The 21,707-nt window shown below is 37.9% G+C and overlaps 1 long non-coding RNA gene across 1 annotated transcript; it reads right to left on the bottom strand.

Moving 5' to 3' along the window:
- Positions 1-1,660: 1,660 nt before the first annotated feature.
- On the bottom strand, positions 1,661-4,188 carry LOC145074091 (uncharacterized). Its single transcript, XR_013691696.1, has 3 exons — positions 3,897-4,188; positions 2,586-2,630; positions 1,661-1,925 (listed from the first exon to the last, which is right to left on the bottom strand). It is a non-coding gene; the product is annotated as an uncharacterized LOC145074091 (long non-coding RNA).
- Between the last annotated feature and the right edge of the window lie 17,519 nt (positions 4,189-21,707).

Raw genomic sequence — 21,707 nt, 5'->3', positions numbered from 1 at the left:
TTAGTACAAAGAAAACGATTGCACCCAGAAATACAAATCGGAAGCCCTGATCGCTGGTACTGTGACTGTTTTCAAAGATAAACTTTTGAGATGAGTGTTCGTTTCCCTTTAGTGACCCGATTTCTTAAAAACGTTAGTGGAATTGACTCTAGGGGTGGGCGTTCAGGTCATGTTGTTGCATCAACCATAACCCTAAAACACATCTATGAAATAGCAAAGGTGAAGCAAGCAGATACGTATTGTCTATACATGTACCTGGAGGCAATTTCAAAATCAATTATTGGTACGACTAAATCACAATGAACGTTTTGGAGTGATTTTGCTTGCCCATCCATCCGGAGTCTGATTTCTTCCACATCGATCCTCACACTAAATGGTTCGGTGACTACAAATCCTCTCGATTTTAGCGCCGATCGACAAGTACGACTCATCAACTGCCAATTGAAGCTACCAGTTCAACGACCCCTAATCGATAACTACATGGATAAGGTACTTGTTGGCTATTCAATTCTATTCATACTAATTTCCCGTTTCATATATGTTTTTCATTAGTTCTTTATTTGTATAATCAGCCACTTTCTCCTAAAGATGAAAAGACTGTTTCTCCAAATCCTTCTCCGGATGCAGCCCTCACAGGGTCCATGAGAAATATATCCAACTACTTATTAGGAGAGCATCATTGAAAGCCTAAATGGTGTTCTTGATACATTAAAAGAATTCCATGTAAGTTATTTTTATTTATTTTTTTTAAATCTATAGTGAGGACTCTCACTTGTGTCTTCCTGTTTTCAGGTGCCACCTATCATTAGGGTGTTTTTTTGGTAATTGGATTTGTTACACTTGATTAATGATTAAATGATGCATTAAGATTCTTCGTGCTCATGAGTTTGAGGAACATGCTGGTGGAAAAACTAGGTACCCTCATAAGCACATATATGTGGAGAAACGTAGCTGGTTCATCTGTTAATGAAGAATTCCTTCAATTTGGAAAGGCGAGACTGATGGCATTTTTGTTATTTATAGATGAAAGGCTTTTATTACTTCTTTTTGTTACATTTTCTTGTATTCTGCAGGAGGTCTTCAAGGAAACAAGGACAAGGGTAAAACAGACAACAATCATCATATGAAGCCTATGAACTTGCACCACAAGAAACAAGACCTATAGGGACGACAAATGTCGTCTCTATAGGCTAAAAACATCGTCGCTATAGGTGTCAGGGGCGACATGTCGTCCATGCAGCTTTCGTCTCCATAGCCCCGTCGCAATAGATCCTTTTAGCCGTCGCTATAAATATCATCGCAATAGGTATCCTTTAGAGACAACATGTTGTCTTGTTCTGGTTCGTCGCTATACGGTGCTGGTCTCCATAGACAAAGCTATAGAGACGACATGTCGTCTCTATAGGTGTATCTATAAAGACAACACATCGTCTCAATAGATAGAGATATAGAGTCGACACATCATACCCTTTAGTAACAACTTGTTGTTCTGGTAGATGCTCCAGTAGAGATGACATGTCGTCTCTATAGATGCACCTATAGAAACAACATGTCGTCTCTATAGGTATGCCCCTAGCTGATTTTTTTCTCTATAATTTCCCAGTATTCACATCACAAAATTGCTAAAGAAATAAATTTATAAAATAGCTGAAACGGTAAATTTAACTGCAAAACATTACGATATGATATAATCTCAAAATACTACATTATTGCAAATATATTTCATATTGAGGACATATTTAACATCCAAGGAGTTGAAAATTTCCCAAGATGCCACCTGAAAATTACATTCCAAATGTAGCTTAAAAATGACATTCCTGTTGTTTGGTACTTAACTCCTAACTCCTAAGTCCTAACCATGTGCAAGCCTCTCTGAAATCATCAAAAACATGAAGCCCTTCTGCTGCAGCCCAGACATTATGGACCTACACAAAGGGTAAAATCGTCATTAAGATATTTCTTTTTGTAATTGATTAAAAAAAATAGATGTGACAACAGGCAAAACTAAAGGCCTCTTTTCAGTCTTCTTCTTAATTAGAACTCTCTTCCATAATCACATTCTCTTTCTTCTTGTTTTTCTTGGAAGGTCTTTCCTTCAATAACTCTTCTTTTTTTTTTTCATCATTTTCCATGGAAACCATCATATTTTTTTATCAACCACACCCAAAGAACTTTCTTTCAGCATTTTGTCACTCTACAGGTACCCCATCAAACTAAAGATACAAATAAATTCATTTATGCAAGACAGGTTCATTTTCTTGTAAGCAATTTGCAATTTATATAATATTAAGAATCAACAAAATAGAACAATACTAAGACATTTGCGAAGTATATTATCTACTAAATGTTGTATGTTATTTAATTTTAACTAATATACTTTCCAAATGGTTTAGTATTTTGTTGTTTTAAACCAAAAAGTGGAAGGTATGACTCAAGAAACTAAGTCAAACTATTATTCACCAAATGACTCAAGAAAGTCAAACTGAGATGAATTTAAGTGGGACGTATAAAAAAAAGTTGGTTGCTATTACATGATCTGACCTCTAATGTTAAGAAAAATATAATCGAGGGAGAAGAGAAATTACATGTTAAGGTCATTGCTGCAAAAAGTTATGTTGTTGGTATTTGTGCTGCAAAAAAAAGTTATCTTGCATCATCTTGACATTGCAAATTTAACCAACAATCAGTAATTTAAACATATTAAAAGTCAAAACAAGAATTTAGTCAGAAAAATTTACAATATTATGTATATGAGAGAGAGAGAGAGAGAGAGAGAGAGAGAGAGAGAGAGAGAAGAGACTAAAATGATGAAAGCCATGGTTGAAAAGAATTATTGCTCATATTCCTGCAATGATGTTTTGCATAATAATTACATTTTTTTTGATATATTCATAAAATTAATGATATATTTCTAAGATTAATGATATTATGTGAGATTGGGCAATGGGCCCTCAAAGTTGTTTTGGAAAGATACCTAAAACATAACAAGTCAAAATGCAATCTTTATGTAAGGGTTAAGTGATGTAAGATTGTTGATGTTTGAAGGAACATCACAACTTATCAAATTCTTGTCTAATCATTTGTTTCATAATTCAAATACAACCAAACTTTTAGATGAAAATAAATATGAAATATTTCATTTGGTTATATAAAATGTCATAATAACTAATGATACTCACAAGACCTCAAGATTCTAAACAAGTCCTAGTGTCAATGGAATTGTGCCTGTTAACTGATTTTCTTAACATAACCTGCTTAGTTATCAATCAAAACACACTAATAAAAGTCAGTTGCTTGAACCAGTTTCTTCATATGAGTTCAATAACCTACAATCATCTATAAATCATATAGTAGATTACTATTGATGCAAGTCCATATCATTAATGCTTCCTTATATAGAAAAAATCCCTAATTATTGACCATTATAACAAATTAAATACAGTAAGAAACTCTTCCTTAATAGACAATTTTTCATAATCATAACTGTGAATATATTACTTGACTTGATGTTTATATGTTAAAGTCTATTTCAATTACTAATCAGCTTTTTTATCGCTTTCAAGAGGTCAAGAAACACAGTGAATACAGAAAGAGAATCATATCCAATTATGAGGTATGTTCTAAGTTCCTAATCCATTACAGGTTGTTATGATAGTAATTGGTGCTGCAAGCATATCTCGGTGAAAAGAAATACATATCCACAGAGAAATCAATACTCTAGACTTGAATAATGAATAACTAGAAGGAAAATCAAAAAAAAATCGTTGATGTGGTTACAAATTATCAGTATTGCATCTTCAAAACGAGAAGCTGTGAAAGAAAATCACAATTCTAGTTTCAAACACATAATTGCTAACATAAACCCCAATTCCAGTTTCAAAAAGAGAATTACTAACCTAGGTCACCGGAGTGGGGTGTGTATTCATTAGAATTCGTAACCAGAGGTGAAAATGAAGTCGGTAATTAGAATCATCGAAGTTGAAGCTAATCGTCGGTGGTCTTCGGCAGCTAGCAGCATGAGGATCCCAGAGAGATGAAGAAGATTTACGGGGATTAGGAGGTGAGGAAGTCGCAACGTGAGAATTGTCGATCGATCGAGAAAGAGTGAGACTGTTGAATAAGCGTGCGTGAATAAAATGAACGGACTTGCTCTCGTAATTCCGGGCATAGAAAGCTATGGGGACGACAAGTCGCATCTATAGTTATCCCCAATTTTATTTCCGTGGAATTATTTAAAAAAATATGTAATTTTTAATTTTTGTTATTTGTTAGAGCGATAAGTCGTCGCCACAGGTGTTTAAAGAACGCGCCAATTCCACTTCATATCCCGCTTAAGATGTTCAGATGACAAGTCGTTGTTGTAGCTTCAAAAGTCAAAAAAAATTCGTCAACTCTATGGCGACGACATGTCGTCCCTATAGGTAGCCTATAGTGACGACAAATGTCATCCCTATATATTTTGTCTCTATAGGTGCTTATTCTTGTAGTGTTGTTCCATGATTTGCCTACGATGACCATTGGTATTGTCTTGGAGTTAGTGTCTTGTTACTTTATGCTTTGGCTTTCAATATCATACTGACTCTCATATTGGCTTATCTTAATCGTAAGTGTCACTTATTCATGTTTCCATCTCTACTTGTTTTTTTTGAAGTTTGGTAACTATTTCAATTCGTATCACAGCTCTAAAAAGTGCATAGATAGTTCCACCTGATACCGGAGAAAACAATTCAACGGATTCCACAGGTTAATTACTCTTACAGTTGCATGCTTTAAAATTAAAGTATATACTTGTATACTCCCTCCCTCCAAAAAATGCAACTTTTTTTCTTTTTGGGTTGTCTTGAAATTATTTTTATAAACTATATGATGTTGCAATTTACATTATGAAGGGAGTATATGTTAAAAAAAAAAACTCCAATTTGTAATTTGCGTCTTAACTGGTCATGCATTTGGCAACCAGGCACCACCTACTGACTTTTCATAATGTCAATTACTTTTTTGACATGCCAAAGGCAATCTACTTTTCATAATGTCAATTACTTGAGTTTTTCCAAGACATGAATTTGGAAGGTGTACCAGAAACAGAAAGGAAGATGCAACTGTTGTCAGATGTAAGTAGAGTGTTTTTGCCAGGTGTATCCACCGGTTTTGCTACCAGCAAGGACATCCAATAAGGTACTCTTACCTGCTCCACTTGTTGGAAGCCTGAAATATTGATCCCATTAGTCTTACCTACGATGTATCCACTTGATCCACAGATGGCCCTTGGTAACCATAACCTCCATTGTTTGGAGCTTGTTCACCGTATCCTGGTTGTGTCGAAGGGTATTGACCATAACCGCTAGTTGGAGGAGCATAACCAGGTGCCTCCTGCTGTCCATACCCAGAAACCGGTGGTGGAGGAGGAGCATAACACCAGGGTGATTATACCCATCATTATTAACAGGAACAGGGGCAGTAGTACCATATTAAGGGTAAGGTTGTTGGGTGGGCCCAATTGACATAGGGTAAGGTTGTTGCTGCTTCTGATCAGGTGGAGGTGGTCCGTAAGGCTGACCATAGGGTCCCTGCTGCTGTGGCGGCATGTTGTAGGCAAGGGGCTTACCATAATGATCAAGTTGCTGTTGTTGCTGACCATATACTTGATTTTGAGGGTAAGTTGAAGGTGGAGGCTGGGTGGCTTGTCCTTGTCCTCCATATGAAGAATATGATTGTTGACCCACCGGCCCCTGGTTGTGATCATACCTGGGTTCATCGTAACCTTGCCCTCTATACCCCTGTGGATCAGTCTGCCCATAATCTGGTCCATGGTTGTAGTTTACTTGAGAAGGAGGAGGTGGGCCCATTCCCATTGGGTTAGGGTGAGACTGCATGGGATTGGGAGGTGGTGCACCACCGTAGTAGTCGTAACTATAACCCGTCTGTTCAGGCATCTTAGTTGGTGATGGTCTTTGGTCCCAACCATAATTGTTTTTAGGTGTCAGAGGTTGTTGTGGTGGATAATTCCCAATTAGACCCGGTTCCACGTTGACGCTGGTTGTGACCACCTGATGGTGTTGATGACCTTATTGGCTAATTTTGTACCATCAACACAAATAACCACAAGTCAGTATCATGTTTATATAATAAAAAAAATATACAAGTCAAATATAACATAGTGGAGCAGGTAAGACTACCTTATTAGATGTCCTTGCTGGTAGCAAAACCGGTGGATACATCGATCGAAGGGGAAATCAATATTTCAGGTTTCCAAAAAGAGCAATCTACTTTTTCTATTAATTTAGTTATTTTTTTCTTATTTAAATATTAGTTGAAGTGAGTTGGTAGGTCTAACCACTTATTGGCACGGTATGCAGACTCAGCATCCGATGAACTTCAGTGTGTAAGACAGGCACCTAGATTTTTGGTATGCTTATTTACTTTTTTTTTCCAAAATTTACTTTATCCAAAAATCCCCCAAAAAGTTAAAACTAAACATAATTTTTTGAGTTTTTGCAGGTTATAGAAAAGAAGTCTAAAATCACATATGATGAACTCACAACTAATAAATGTCCTGTAAGTCTCTCTTTGTCTCTCCTGTTGTTTGCGTTTTGTAATCAATCTACAGTAATAAGTTAAATGATATATATATATATATATATATATATATATATATATATATATATATATATATATATTAAGTTTTTTAGGTTCTAAGTATTCAACAAATTCACAAAATACGCACATTCTATGCAAGCGAAAATGAAGAAAGCAATAGTGTCTCCCAGAAGTAAGGATAGAACTATAATAGTTGTTTGTTTGTAGATATTTACCTGGTACTCATGGTTTTCAATTATATGTTTATAACAAACATGTTATTTCCAAGTTTAGAGTTCTAATGCATGAGGACACCGAAAGCCCTGATAGTGACTCCTATTTGTTGGATGACAATTCTAGGTACATATGTTTAATAGTAAATTGAAAATAAACATTAGTTAATATCATTTGAAAGTATATACAATATTATGTATTTAAAATAGTGAAAGGCTGATGGTGTTGAGTTAATTCTATTTGGTTGCTGCACTCCTTTGCTAGTTGAGGAAATTAGTAAGTTAATAAACGAGAAAGCTTCAACAAATATTAATTCTTGTTTTTGTTTTATATTTGGGACAATGTTATTAAGTATTATTTGATGGTTATTATTTCTCACTGTAATTGGTTATGTTTTGGGTGTTGAAAAATTCTACTAATATTGCTTTTTCTTTAGGTCCGGACATCTGCTATATAAGCATTGGGTCAGTTGGTTGGGCTTGTTACAAGAACATTGTTGAAGGAATCTTTACCAAAATTTGTTCCAACATGAAAGAAAGAATAAAATACCATCACATCAGGAAGAAACTCATACCTACCTGCTGAGTTGTGCTTCAGATTTATCTATAACAGTGGATTCCCCTTTGCCTTCTGGACAACAATAGTCCATCTCCTCCAAAACAATGAAGATCTTGTTGCCAATTTTCTTGGTCAGCCTAACGTTGACTTTCAACACTATGTTGGATATGTGACAGTAAATGAAAATAATGGAAGAGCACTGTTTTATCGGTTCTATGAAGCTTGGACTCTCCCAGATGAGAAGCCCTTGGTGATTTGGCTTAATGGAGGTAAGAAAATATCAAATTAAAGAAATAAGCTTTTAAAGGACTAATTTATTGTACAAAGAAGATATTCTTCTAATAATTTTTTTTTCATGATTTATTTTTTTAATTTGAATTTATTAGCTTGTAAACAATTAGGAAGTGTTGGTGTGAGGTCAGTCTTTATTAATATCCAATTCACCCACTTAGTTATGAACAATTATTAGTTTTTGGAGTTTGATTCTCCTACTGTACCCTTTTTTGGTGACACTACATGGCTAAATGTTACAGGTCTCGGGTGTTCTTCTTTGGGATAGAGTAACATTATGGGTACAGATGGAACAAATCTTCAATTAAATCCATTCTCATGGAATATAGGTATAATTTTAGAATAATTATCAGATTAATTGGGATGCACATTTTTGCTGATGGATTTATTTATTTATTTATTTATTTTTTGTTCCTAATAGTAAAATATTATATATTCTTTATGTAATGGGCATCGTTTTAAACTTGTTAATTTGTGGTGCAGAAGCCAATATGTTGTTCCTGGAATCGCTTGTTGGAGTTGGCTTTTCCCTGATTATAGCCAATATGTTGTTAATTATATTTTTTCTTTTACAACTAACATTCCATGTTTGATTCTTCTAATAATTATATTAGAATATTATTTTTTTGACTTTTATTTGATCAGGTCACAAGAATTATCGGAGCAGGGGTTCATTAGTCTTAAAGAATATGAAAGGCAAGATGCAACTCTATTTAGTAAGAATTTGATATTTATTATCTTTGTGAATATATTTTTAGTATGTATAGCGTTACATTGTAGAAGGTGTCCCTTAATAGAATTGTAGTATTAGGTTATATAGTTAGGGATAACCTCTTAATAACAATGTACAATTAGATCCCCTTAATATCAATGTATTACAATTTTTTGACATGATGTTATTGGATGAAATTGATTGTTTTGGTATATATTTGTTTACATATTTTTGTATTATGTGTAAATCAGTATCGTAAAGATGCGTCGTAAATGCATATCGTAAATGATTACTGAAGTTTATGACACGCAAATGCGTGTCATCTTCATTTATGACATGGGCTTCCTTGATACGCATTGTGTGTCATAAACATGTGCGTCGTAAGGTTACGACACGCAAATGCGTGTCGTCTTCCTTTATGACAGGGCCTTCCTTGATACGCATTGCGTGTCATAACTGCACATTGTAAATGCGCGTCGTAAATAGACGACACGCAAAAGCGTGTCGTCTCTCGTTATGACAGGGCCTTCCTTGAAACGCATTTCCGCGACGTCTGAGCGTTTTACGACACACATTGCGCGTCATAAAATGTTGTTTTTCTAGTAGTGAACACTGCAAAGCCCGAATCCTCTCCGTTGGGGCTCCTGTCCTAAACTCCCATCCATCGGTGATCCTTAAAGTAACCGGAGCAGGCACACTCATTGCTCCTCCCGACAGCATCGGACAATCGACCTTCTCGTGGCTCACCTGATCACAGTGGAAACATAATGGGCTTTCCCCCTGAGGACAATCCCTGCTGACATGGCCAACCTTGCCACACTTGAAGCAACCCGAACCCCTGGAACGACAAACTCCATCGTGCAGTTTCCTGCACGTGCTTTACTGGCCCTCCTGGCCTCTCAAACGTTGATCCGAAGCCTTGGGTTTCTTCCCAGGACCCTCCAATACATGCACCCGATATGATCCCCTCTTCCTGAGGTGCTCTGAATCGATCTCCTACTCTCGGGCTCTAGGAACCATATCATTCAGGGTCTCGCACACTAAAATACTCACAAACTCCCTGATATCATCCCGCAGCATATCACGATACCTGACCTTCTTCATTTCCTCCTCTGTTGCATACGGCGGTACCAGTAAAGCTCTCTCCCAGAACTTGGATGTGATCTCTGCCACAGTCCCAGTAGTCTGGCGAAGATCCAGAAACTCTCGTGCCAACTGCTGCACCTCCATCACTGACACAAACTCAGCTCGGAACTTGGTCGAGAAGCCATCCCATGATGTAGCATCGACAACATCATAACCCAACTCACTACTAATCTCTTCCCACCAATATAGTTCCCTGTCCTTCAATAGGCAGGAAGCATATCCGACCTTTGCTTCCTCTGGGTAGAAATTCCTCCGGAACAAGATAACCATATCCGCTAACCACCTCCTAAGGACAATGGGGTCCCTTTCCCCATGGAACGCAGGAGCTCCACAAGCATGGAACTCCTAGAAAGAAATAGTGCGAGCTCCAATAATATCCATAACCTCATCATGGAACGCGCCCAAGCGCTCATCCAAGATCTCCGAAATACTGCGAGAAATTGCTGATAAGATGAACTCCCGCAACTGCTTGCTAATCGGCTCAACACCTGCACCTGAGCCAGAACCTGAACTAGGACCAGAATCAGAATCAGAACCAAAACCAAAACCCCATTCATAAGAGCTCAACACCATATTGAAAACAACTTACAAAGAAAATCCGTATAAACCCAAAAATCATCATCTCCTACGCTTCCTAGATTCTTCAATGCTCTTCCTAATTCGAGTATGGATCATGTGCTTTCAGTAGTACGAGCCTAATACTACCTTCCACACATATCAATAATTTCCTCAAGAATCCGCCCAAATCCTCTAAGTCACATTCTCAACCCATGCACCAAACGCTCGTTGACCAGCACGATAAAACTCACAGAAGCAACCCTTAGGTTTTCCTAGGTTACATTCTTACCCTGCCATATGCTGCTGAAGAACTCCCCATAATGTCAGTTAGCTACCTCATGAATATAGTTAAATGCAATAAAGCTCAGATAATCCTTCGAGTAAAAGACTCATCCTTACAACGGTTAGACTCAAACGAGAGCTGTGCAATAGGGTCAAATCCATCAATCTGAGATTATTCAACCTTTACTACATGTGACTTAATGCATTTACTTAATAGCTAACTCACTTCACTTAAGAGTCCCACAAAACATAAAGCAAGCAACATTCGTGCAGTAGTGCTCCAATCCATAGAATAATCAAAGAACATTCAAACTCATATATACTACAACTCATGTTGTAAACTTCCACTCTTACTTCCGATTGCCTTATGCATGCAAATTATACACAATACAAGATCAGATAGACTGTCGAGTAAAAGACTGTACCCTAGGACCACAACCAAACAAGGAACACGAAATAAGGCCAAATCAATCATTCTAGGGCTATAAGATCCCAACTGTATACAATTTTAAAGCATACACTAATCAAGCCATTCTATACACTGATATGAAAACCATACTAGCATGCAATTTTACAAACTCATACAATCAGACATATAAAGGCATCTCTCCTATCATAAAATCCTGATCAGATCCTTGGCCCTAATCTAGCATGTAATTCTCATAATCATATCATATATCATAATAAACATGTATGGTATTTTGGGAAAACTTACTTGATTTCGGCTGATTGCATGCACCACACACTTTCTTGTCTTAGAAAACTCTACTCTTAGAAATGTATCCCTCTTTGAAAAACCTACCAAATCCTCAGTTTGAGTTTAGACACACCCGAGAGTATGTCTGAATCCCTCAAACTAAGGCTCTGATACCAACTTGTAACGTCCCAAAAATAAGACCATAAAGTTTCATTTTTAATCAAATTAAAACAGTGCTCTAAACACTATCCATACATTTTTAATCATCTGGGGCTCCCTTGTTTGAAAATCGTAGTACCTGAAACACAAACTAAAAATCGTAAGCACAAAGCTTAGTGAGTTCCCCCAACATACCACATACAACAAAAACATACGGTCATTCTTATCTGGGTGTGCGACCCACCCTACCGAGCATATCTGGGTGCTCGACCTTCCCTGCTAGGCGTAGCTGGGTGCCCGATCTACCCTACCAAGCATATATGGGTGCCCGACCTACCCTTTGGTGTATTTCAACTGGTTATGAGGTCTATTTCACCCCTACCATTACCACATAATAACAACACAAACATACTGTCAGACATATATGGGTGCCCGACCTACCCTCCAGTCTATTTCAACCGGTGACGGGGTCTATCTCAAAAGCTACCACTACCACATAATAACATACATAAATCACATGATCATCAAGAAATACGTGAACGATGATAGGAATCACACAGACAACCATCATACTATGCAATAAATAAAGGTCCAACCTTGGCGCCTTCGGCCCTTAACATTCACGAAGGGAGACTCACCTTAAAAGCTAATGCTCAATACAAGAAATTCCTAGTTGCCGCCCAGATGATCTCCCGAGTTATCTATACCAAAATAACACCCAATTAGCAATTAGGTTCCAAATTATAATCCATAATCCATACTTAGGGTAAAATGACCATCTTACCCTTGACCCAACATGAACCAAAACTGAGGCCCAAGCCCAAAACTAGAAAGGTCCGACTACAAGATCCATAAAGCCCATTAATGGCCTAATTTTCAAAATTGGGCCTAAACTCTCACATGGGACTTTCCTTGAAGCCCATTAACGTTTCCTAAACAAAAACACACATTCATAGCTAGCCCAATAAATCCTCAAACAATACAACCCCAAACTCGAAATGACACCACAAGGCTCAATAAGGCCCAAATATCCCAATTAGGCCCAAATCCATCATGAAGCTATCCCGAGAAGGCCAAATATCCAAAAGGCCCAAAATATCAAATGATCAACCTAAATCAACTTCTGGTTAATGGTCAAATGTTCAAAAAGGCCAACAATAAAAAAAACTCACCCTGACCGAGTACACCTCGTGTAAACAGCTGGTACGCCTAACGTACACCCTTTGGGGCCACCACGTGCATCGTACTAAATGGGTACACCCAACGTACTCCCTTGAATCTCCCTTCTTCTCATTAAACACTTAATCACCTCAACCCTTGCTCCAAACTCTCTAGTCTGATTCCTATGGGTGACTTTTCAAGTAAAGTTGACAACTTTACTAGTATGCATGGCTTAATGGGGTTCTAGAGCTTAAAAGAGCTTAGTGGATGGTCTTAATACATGCATGAACTCAAAAACTCCATAGAGCTTGGACCTTTATGAATGAGGTGCCCTTAAAATATCCTGATCTACTAGATTGAGTTCCTAAAACAACCGTAGCTCACAAAGACCAAGCAAAAGGGACTAAAATGGCCATAAACCAACCCAAAAGTAGATATATTCAATCAGTAGCCAAGATAGAGAATTTATACCTCTAAACTCTCAAAATGAAGATGCTAACACTAGATCTCTAGGCTCTTCTCTAGAGGTTGAGTCTTCCACCTTCTTCTTCTCTTGCACAAACCACCAAGAACCTTCTTTCAAGCTCCAAGCCTCACCCAAGGCAGTTTAGGGTTTTATGTATGTCTAAAGAGGTGGTGGTTGACTTAAAATGACCAAAGGGATGTTATAATGTTGTTTATATAGGGTAGGAATCCTAAAGTTAGGGTTTTACTCTGAAGGAAGTACGCCCCGCATACCCTTTATTACGCCTGACGTACTCACAAGACACCTACGACCATTTAACCTTCTACACCCCACGTTCCCGATGAGTATGCCCTACATACTCATGGAACGCCTAAAACCCTAAACTTAACTTGGCTCTAACTTCTTTGTCTTTAGTCCGTTTCCAATGAACCTTATATCCACGGAAAGGTGGCGAAGAGCCCTACGCTTCTAACAACACACCCAAGCCTCAGAACCTCTAGAAAAAACCCGAAGCATAAGAGACCTGAAATATCAAATTACGATTATACCCTTGACCTCCGAAGGCACAATTAAACACTTGGATCGCTTAGACCATATCACCATAACACCCAAACCCAAGAAGGGCCAAATTCTTCCTTTCCCAAGTCCCTAGGCCTCATGACCACTAAAGATTGGGCCGTAGCCCCGATTAAAGAAGTAATTCTGAAACCGAGTGTTCACTAACATTATTGGGAGTTCTACAGAAACTAATGGTAGGGTGAGGTCAGGAGCCTAGGGAAGCCTAGGAAGTACTTTTAGTGGGTTGGTTGTGTTGTGTAGCGAGTATCTGGAGTATCAGTTTGAGAAGGTGACTTAGAGGATTCGGGATGATCCTTGAGGAATATGGATAGGTGTGGAAGGTAGTATTGGTCCTGTACTACTGAAAGCACGTGATCCACACTTAAATCAAAGATAGTCACAAAGAGTCTAGGAAGCTTGTTGGACGAGGATTCATGGTTATGTTCTGATCATTTGCATGATTGTTTTTGAGAATGGTGATGAGCACTCAGGAAGGATGTTGAGGTTCTGGCTCCGGATCAGGTGCGGGTACTGAGCCGATTGATGAATGGATGTGGGAGTTTGTCTTATTGGAGACCACCCACGACATTTTGGAGTAGACTCCAGTGCTCTCTGGTACGGTCAAGGAGGGGATTATGCAGATTTTGGATGAGCGTCTGGGTGCATTTCTCACTGGGATTATGGCTATTATTGGAGGTCGCACTCTTTACTTCTGTGAGTTTCATGCTTGTGGAGCTCCCGTGCTTTAAGAAGAAGGACCTCATTGCCAGTAGGAGATGGTTAGCTAACATGGTGAACGCTTTCCGGACGAGTTTCTGCCCCCGAGGGGTCGAAGGTCAGATTTTCCTCTTGTCTTCTGAAAGACAGACCCCAAGATTGGTGGGAAGAGGTAGACTTCACTTTGGGAGGCGAATCCTTAGAGACGATGACTTGGGTTGAGTTTCTAACCCAGTTTAGGGCCGAATTTTCACCAACTATTGGGGTCAGCAGTTGGCGAAGGAGTTTCAGGACCTTCGCCAGACGACTGAGACTATGACAGAGATAACTGCCAAGTTTGGGAAAGGGTTTTATTGGTTCCGCGGTATGTAGCGGACGAGGAGATGAAGAAGGTAAGGTATCATGACATGCTAAGGGATGACATTAGGGAGTTTGTGAGTTTGTCAAGGTGTGAGACCCTGAATGATATGATTGCTAGAGGCCGGGAGTGGGAGATCGATTTGGAGCACCTCGGGAAGAGGAAGCCAGAGCAGACTCAGATCACAGTGGGCTAGTCAAAGAAGCCCAAGACTCAGGATTCACATTTAGGAGCCCATTAGGGCCGAGGCCGTTGTGCAAGTGTGGAAGGACCCATGAGAGAGGATGTCGGGAGACAGGTCGAGGATGTTTCAGTTGTGGTTAGATGGGTCATTTAAGTAGGGATTGCCTCGTGGGTCGGTTCCGATGTGTTTTCACTACAATCAGGTGGGCCACAAGAAGGCCAACTGTCCGATATTGAAGGGTGGATCAGTGAGTGCACCTCCTCATGTTACTTTGAGGATCACTAACGGTCATGAGGGTAAGGTAGGAACCAAGCATTATAGTGTCAGTCAGGGGAGGCCATGATTTCATCAGATCCTATTATGAGTATGTTATCTTTTGCTTTCTTCATGATTATTATCAATATTTATATTGACTTAGAGTCTTATTTTGGTATGGGTAAGCATTATCTTTGGTTTAGTTCTCTGTTATTGCCTGGTTTTATCATCGAGAATTGTTATATGCCATTTTTGCATGCCAAAAGGTTTTAGTGGGTGGAGTCTTGTTGAGCAGGATTCAGTTTGTTCGGTCGTTGATCTACTTCTTTGATGGCGGGGGGGGGGGGGGGGGGAGTTCAATTCAGGGGTATCTCTTGGAAGATCTATGGACGAATTAGCAGAATAGTTCATCAGCGGACTCATAGTTCATACGTGTTAGCATTGCTTAGGCAGGAACGGCAATCGTCTATGGAAGGACTGTTGGGTCCAATCACTATCGTTGCTAGGGAATGAGCGATAGCAAGAAGATAAAGGTTGAAGTCGCATGATTTTGTTTGGACATTGGAAGTGCCAGGGGAATTTCATAATCGCAAAGGTTGAAGATGGTTAGAATGCAGAGATCCTTCTGAGAATGGGAAGTTGGAGTGAAGATTCATCAGTTCCAGTCAAGGGTTATAGTCTTTGTCATCGGTATAAAGGACTTAAGGATTTGGTGTAGTATCATGGGAAGCGACTAGGGTTATCAGACTTGCTGAGATTTTGGGGAGTATCCATCTGGATTGCAAGAGTTGTGCGATCATCAAGATTTTCTAGTAATGGAATGTTGGCATTTATAAGTTGGGGTTGTCGACAGCTTGAATTGCAAGGTTGCGAGATGAATTGGAAATCCATCAAATCTTGAGGATTAGAAGGGCGCAGTCAAACCCAAGTGGGGGAAAACCTTTGGTATAAGGGATTGCACTAGAAAGGATATTTGGGTTTCGTTGCACATTTGTAGTGATACGTGGTGGGTATATGGATGAATCCAGGTTGAGGGTGGTGTTAGAGCCTCTCTACCTGTTCTTGTCTGATGAAGGATTTGGGGTTCGAAGTATGAATCGAACACCTGATTAGGGTATAGTCGGATGCGGGATCGAATCATGATAATTATGGTTGGTATAGTAGATGGACAATAAGACCATCGGTGGGGACATGGCAGCAATGGGAGTGTGGTAAGACTACAAGGTAGCCGTAGCATTCACCAGGATAATAGGCAGTTGTGGAAATGTTGTAAGTCTACAATGGGATCATAATTTTTGCTAGATTGAGGTAGACAATCGTTGGGGTGGTCGTCAGTATGAAGGAGGATCAGCGCGTGCCTATAGAAAAGTGGACAACATTATTGGTGTAACAACCATAAAAATCAAGCCAATTTAAAACTTTTTAAAAACATTTCAAAACCATTAAGGAATATATTTTTTTTTCAAAATAGTATAATATCAGAGTATCCCAGATACAAGGTCATAAACATGAGGAGCTGTACGATCACGCTTTTGCCTTCCCAAGATCATCTAAGGTACCTGAAACCGTAAGCCCAAAGCTTAGTGATTCCCCCCAAAATACCCATACACACAACTGTATACATATAATCACGAACAACATACTATGGGTCCAGTCAACCATCAAGTTGGAATACCCCAGACCCTCAACCATCTGGTTGGAATGCTAATATACTATGTGTCCAATCATCCTCGGGATGGAATACCCCAGAACCACAACCAACAGATTGGAATGCGCACATACTACGAGTCCAATCATCGTCGGGATGGAATACTCATGGCCCACAACCATCGGGTTGGAATGCCCAGGTCTATTGGCTTTCGCTTAAAGCAGATAAGTCTCAACCACAAATCAAACATGTGCACACATATAAGCTAATCACATAACAGTCTATAGACAGACAAACCGATCTAACATGTCATACCAACATATATATCCTATCTACCATGATACCGATCTAATGGATCATAAGAACATATAACATCCTATCTACCAGGATACTAATCTGACGAATCATAACAACATATAACATCCTATCTACCAGGATACTAATTTAACAGATCATAACATCATATAACGTCCTATCTACCAGGATACTGATCTAACGAATCACACAATACTCGAGCATATAACATATCAGGATAGCAATCCAAAAGGGCCGACCTTGGTGCCTTAGACCCTTGAGTATAGTGAGGAAACTCACCTCTCAACTGTAGAATTGAAGTGATGATCTCAAACTCTCATACCACGACCACAAACTCCACCATCTATATTTACCATATGACCATTTCCATAAATTTCCAATTTACTAAAATACCCCAGAAGTTAACTAGTCAACCCATGGTCAAAGTCCAAGTCAACGGTCCAAGTCAACAGTCCATGTTGACCCTGTTGGATTAGGTGTCTAAGCCCATAACTATTATTGGTATGTACTTGAACCAAGAGTAGCATGGTCCATTTGGGTTGCATATCACTAGGACAATTTGATAGGATGGACTTTTGAGAATAAGTTATTTATGATTTGTTAATATATTATAAGTTCTAATATATTACTATGAAATCATATTATTTAATTAGTATTGATCAAGAATTAATTTGGAATTAATTATGTGATCAAAAAGAGACTAATTAAAAATAAGGGGTTGATTGATAGATCATTCATTCTTATGGTGTGGGCCAACGATCCATGATTCCTTAGGTTGGGCGAAACCCATGGATTATCCATGGAGGTTTAAACCCATGAATCCTAAGGAATACGGAAGTTCATGGCTATTAATGCTTACATGGTGTAACCCTAATGTGCCACACCATATAAGAAGCCCTTAGCATCCAAAATTTACTACTGGATACACTAGTGATCATTGGAATCCATGAGCCTATTTTGGAGTGTAAGAAACTCTCTCAAAATTCATCTTTTGTTCTAGGTGTGTTGTGATTCCATTTGAGGTATTCATACTATTGGTGCTAAGTTCTTAAAGGCCAAACACAACAAGGCTTCCAACTACAACAAAAGGTATGTCGTCTAACTAGAACTTTGTAGTAAGGATACTCTATTGTATGCTAGTTAGGATTGTGTTTTGGAATTTTAAAGTTTGCATGTATATTAGAGAAAACATAGATCCAAAGCATCTAGGGTTGCATGTACACCATATGAGTGTTAGAATGCTCAAAACTCTTCAGTGGTATCAGAGCCTAGGGTTGTTTTTCTATATACTTGATGTTACATGCTTTAAAAGTCGATTTTTTGCTGTCTAGATAGTGGACTCGCCGAGTCCACTGGGCACTCGACGAGTCACCTCTCAAAACAGGCCAAATTGCTGAGTTTGTTCATACACTCGACGAGTTAGTGCTCCAGAGTGCAAGTTTTCGAGTTTTAAGGTTGTAATTGGACTAGTATCATTACCATAAATTGTTTTTCAACTTATAAACATGTTTTTGATGTGGTAATGATCATGCTTATCCAATTTAAAAGATAACTGTCAAAGTTTCATGTTTTGTATTAGTTTATATGGTTTGGCTAATTACATGAAATTTGTTTGATGTGAATTGTCTTGTTCTTATGAGTTTAATTTAGATCATAGATAAATTGATTGTTTTTGTAAGTTACAATTTTGATCTAAATGGTTTTTGATTAATTCCATAACTTGTCCTCAAGTTATGGAAAGTGAAAAGTCTTTTTTTTCAAATGCCATAATAAAATAGTTTTATGCCCTCCATAACTTGTCCTCAAGTTATGGAACTTGAAAAGTTATACATAAATATTTTTTTTATGAACTCCATAACTTGTCCTCAAGTTATAGAATGTCAAGAGTCTTTTCATAAAATCTTTATTAAACTCATAAGTTATGGATTTCAAAAGTTTTGAAAGTTACAAAACTTGCCCTCAAGTTTTGGAATTTGTAAATGTAAAAGTCTAACTTTTGAAACATTTAGTTCCAAACCCTAGAATTTTAAAAGTTTAAAATTCAACCCTTATACTATTATAATATTATAGGCTCAATATATATATATATATATATATATATATATATATATATAGATATATGTATAAGAGTAAAGTCAGTCTTACCATTAGTAGGGCTCATTCACGAAGCCGGTCTATAAGGGGGTATAAGGTTATTGCCTATAAAATGGCAGTTTAATGGGTGTCCACTCTCACCCACCGTTTCCTTGACTGGCAGAGGGTCGTTAGCCGAACGGGTAGGATGGGAGATTAATTCTCATTATAAGTATGATGATAATTATAAAGTAACTAAACTTTATTAAAAATTCCAAATCTTAGTTAGTTTAGGAAAAATGTGAATTTGGTGCTAACCCATGAAATTACAGTTTGCACCTTGTTATGTCGTTAGTAGAGCGTGTGTGGTTAATCGTCACACTAATCTGGGGCTGATAGTGCGTGGCAAAGGGTAGCTTGATGTTAATCATATATCAATAGAGTGTTTCTGGTTAACCGACACATTGATTAGGTGGTTCTAACATTAAGTGTACCAAGCTAATTTGCATGGTTGTTCAAACCTTGTTTGTGATCCTCGATATCCCAGTCACAAACTTCAAGGGCACAATCGAGATTTAAACATGCCATTGAATAGTTCAATGAATCTCAAAAGATCTAGGAATTTCAATTCACTTAAAAGCTAAAGTTTTATTTTCGTTTTTCATGGTGGAAAGTGGTAAATCGTCATTTACCTACCTTCAAATATTTTACAATCAGATTATGGAATCCCTCTTCGAATTGTAAATTATTGTGTTGGGTCCTAGCCTTAATATTTCAATTGGGTGTTATATTAAGGACTTAAATAAACTAACTTGAATTTCTCCCTTGTAGATGTCTGCCTCAGACAACTATGGTCTTCCCAAATGTTATAGAACAAGCTTTTATTCCGTGGAAGTGAAAATCATACTTCCTTCCTCCATTTGGGAATTAAGTGAGAGGAAAATCATACTTCCTTCCTTTCTCCCTTGTAGATGTCTGCCTCAGACAACTATGGTCTTCCCAAATGTCCTAGCCTTAAAAATGTTGTTTTGCTAGAATTAAGTGAGAGGAAATTATACTTCATTCAAAAATCTAAAAGCCTAGATTGAGTTTTTAATCCAATTTATTCAAATATATATGAATGTTATGTTGGAATAGTTCAACATAAGGAAATTCTATATATGGAAATGATAATTGCGCTCTCAAAATTTGATTATGATTACGACATCCCTCTTCATAATTCGAATTTTGAGAACATGGAAAATAGAAATATTATAGCAAAAGACTGATCAAGTATCATGTCTTTATGTTAGACATTATGAATGGTGTCCATACGCTTCGAGTATAGGATTGATTCCATATGCTATAATATTCTCGTGTTCTAAATTTTCCAAATGCCTAGGGCATTTAGAGGGAAAAAGGAATAGAACCGGATATGGCTAAAGTGATTAAACAACTGTTAAGGAGAATCTAAGGTTTGCCAAGGATTGGTCGCTTAAGGATAGTTGGAAGTATAGTAATGGACATACCATATTGACATTATTATGAATAGACATGAGTCTATTAATAATGAGTTGTCATATGGAAAATATGGAATGTTTTCATATTGGGTGTTGGATATTAAGAATCTATGGTGAGAAAATTTTATGCAAGAAGGATGTTTAAAGGAATGTACTTTGAATTTGAGACTTCGCTTCCATGGAATTGTCTTGTAACAATCTCCAAAGGAATACCTTGTAATATCGTTCGTCAAGTCTCCGTGACTTTGAGTACCTAGACATTATAAAAGAATCATTGCATGATAGTTTAGAATCTAACACATTCTGGCAGTGAAAAAAATTTGGAATTCTTACACTGGTGATAAAGATTTGGAATTGTGAAATGAGTTTCATTAAACATGTGTTCAATCGATCTATCTCACAAAGTAAGGACCATAGAGAAACATAGTGTGCATGCTTGGAGCATGGAATAACTATTGTTTAGACAAACATAATGTTCATGCTTGGAGAATGGCATAGCTATTGTTTTTATTCAAGTATTAAGTTGATTATTCGAAACATTATACAATGAATAATGAGCAATCAATGACTCAAAAGGTTTTGGGTCATATAGAATTAGTATTATTGTTGTGTTTCACTCTGCATGTTTTGACTTCCCGAATAACTAGGTTATTCAAACCATCCACAGTCGATTATACTTTGGAAGTAGGTATTGAGGCAAGACTGTCATGAATGGGTCTGTAGTTTGTCTAGGACAAAGTGGCTGCAGTGTTCATGAGTACTCCTGGAATAAGATTCGAGTATTGGATACAACCCACACTCATTTGAATCACTTCATGGATTTTATCACGAGTGATTGTGAGACGATAATATCTTATATTTTTGAAGCAAAGACATATAGTTGAAGTTTACAAGTCGGTTGCACATTGATGAAATGTAAACGCACCGATAACTCAGTGTTATAAAACGTATCATTGTGTGTGATTTGATGAGTAAATAGAGCAAGCATATGAATCAAAGTTTATCCATTCCTTTTACCCATGTGGATAAAAGCGATATCCGTGGGCCCGTTGATGACTTAGTGATGACACCGCTAAGTGCTAGGCCAAGCCTGGACTGATGTGATTTGTTCAATTAGTCGGTCGTCATAAATCAGAAATCGAGAAACAATAGATGGACAGAGAGAATGATTATAATCCATGTCTCAGTCCATATTATATCCAGAATGGAGGAATATATGATCCCTTATCTAATGGACACGTCATTGACTAGGTCAGAGTT

The sequence above is a fragment of the Lactuca serriola genome, chromosome 9 (genome assembly GCF_051521515.1).
Source record: "Lactuca serriola cultivar US96UC23 chromosome 9, Lser_US96UC23_V15, whole genome shotgun sequence".
Classification (NCBI taxonomy): domain Eukaryota; kingdom Viridiplantae; phylum Streptophyta; class Magnoliopsida; order Asterales; family Asteraceae; genus Lactuca; species Lactuca serriola.
Note: the sequence above shows the minus strand (reverse complement) of the source record. Positions and strands in the feature narration are given on the sequence as shown.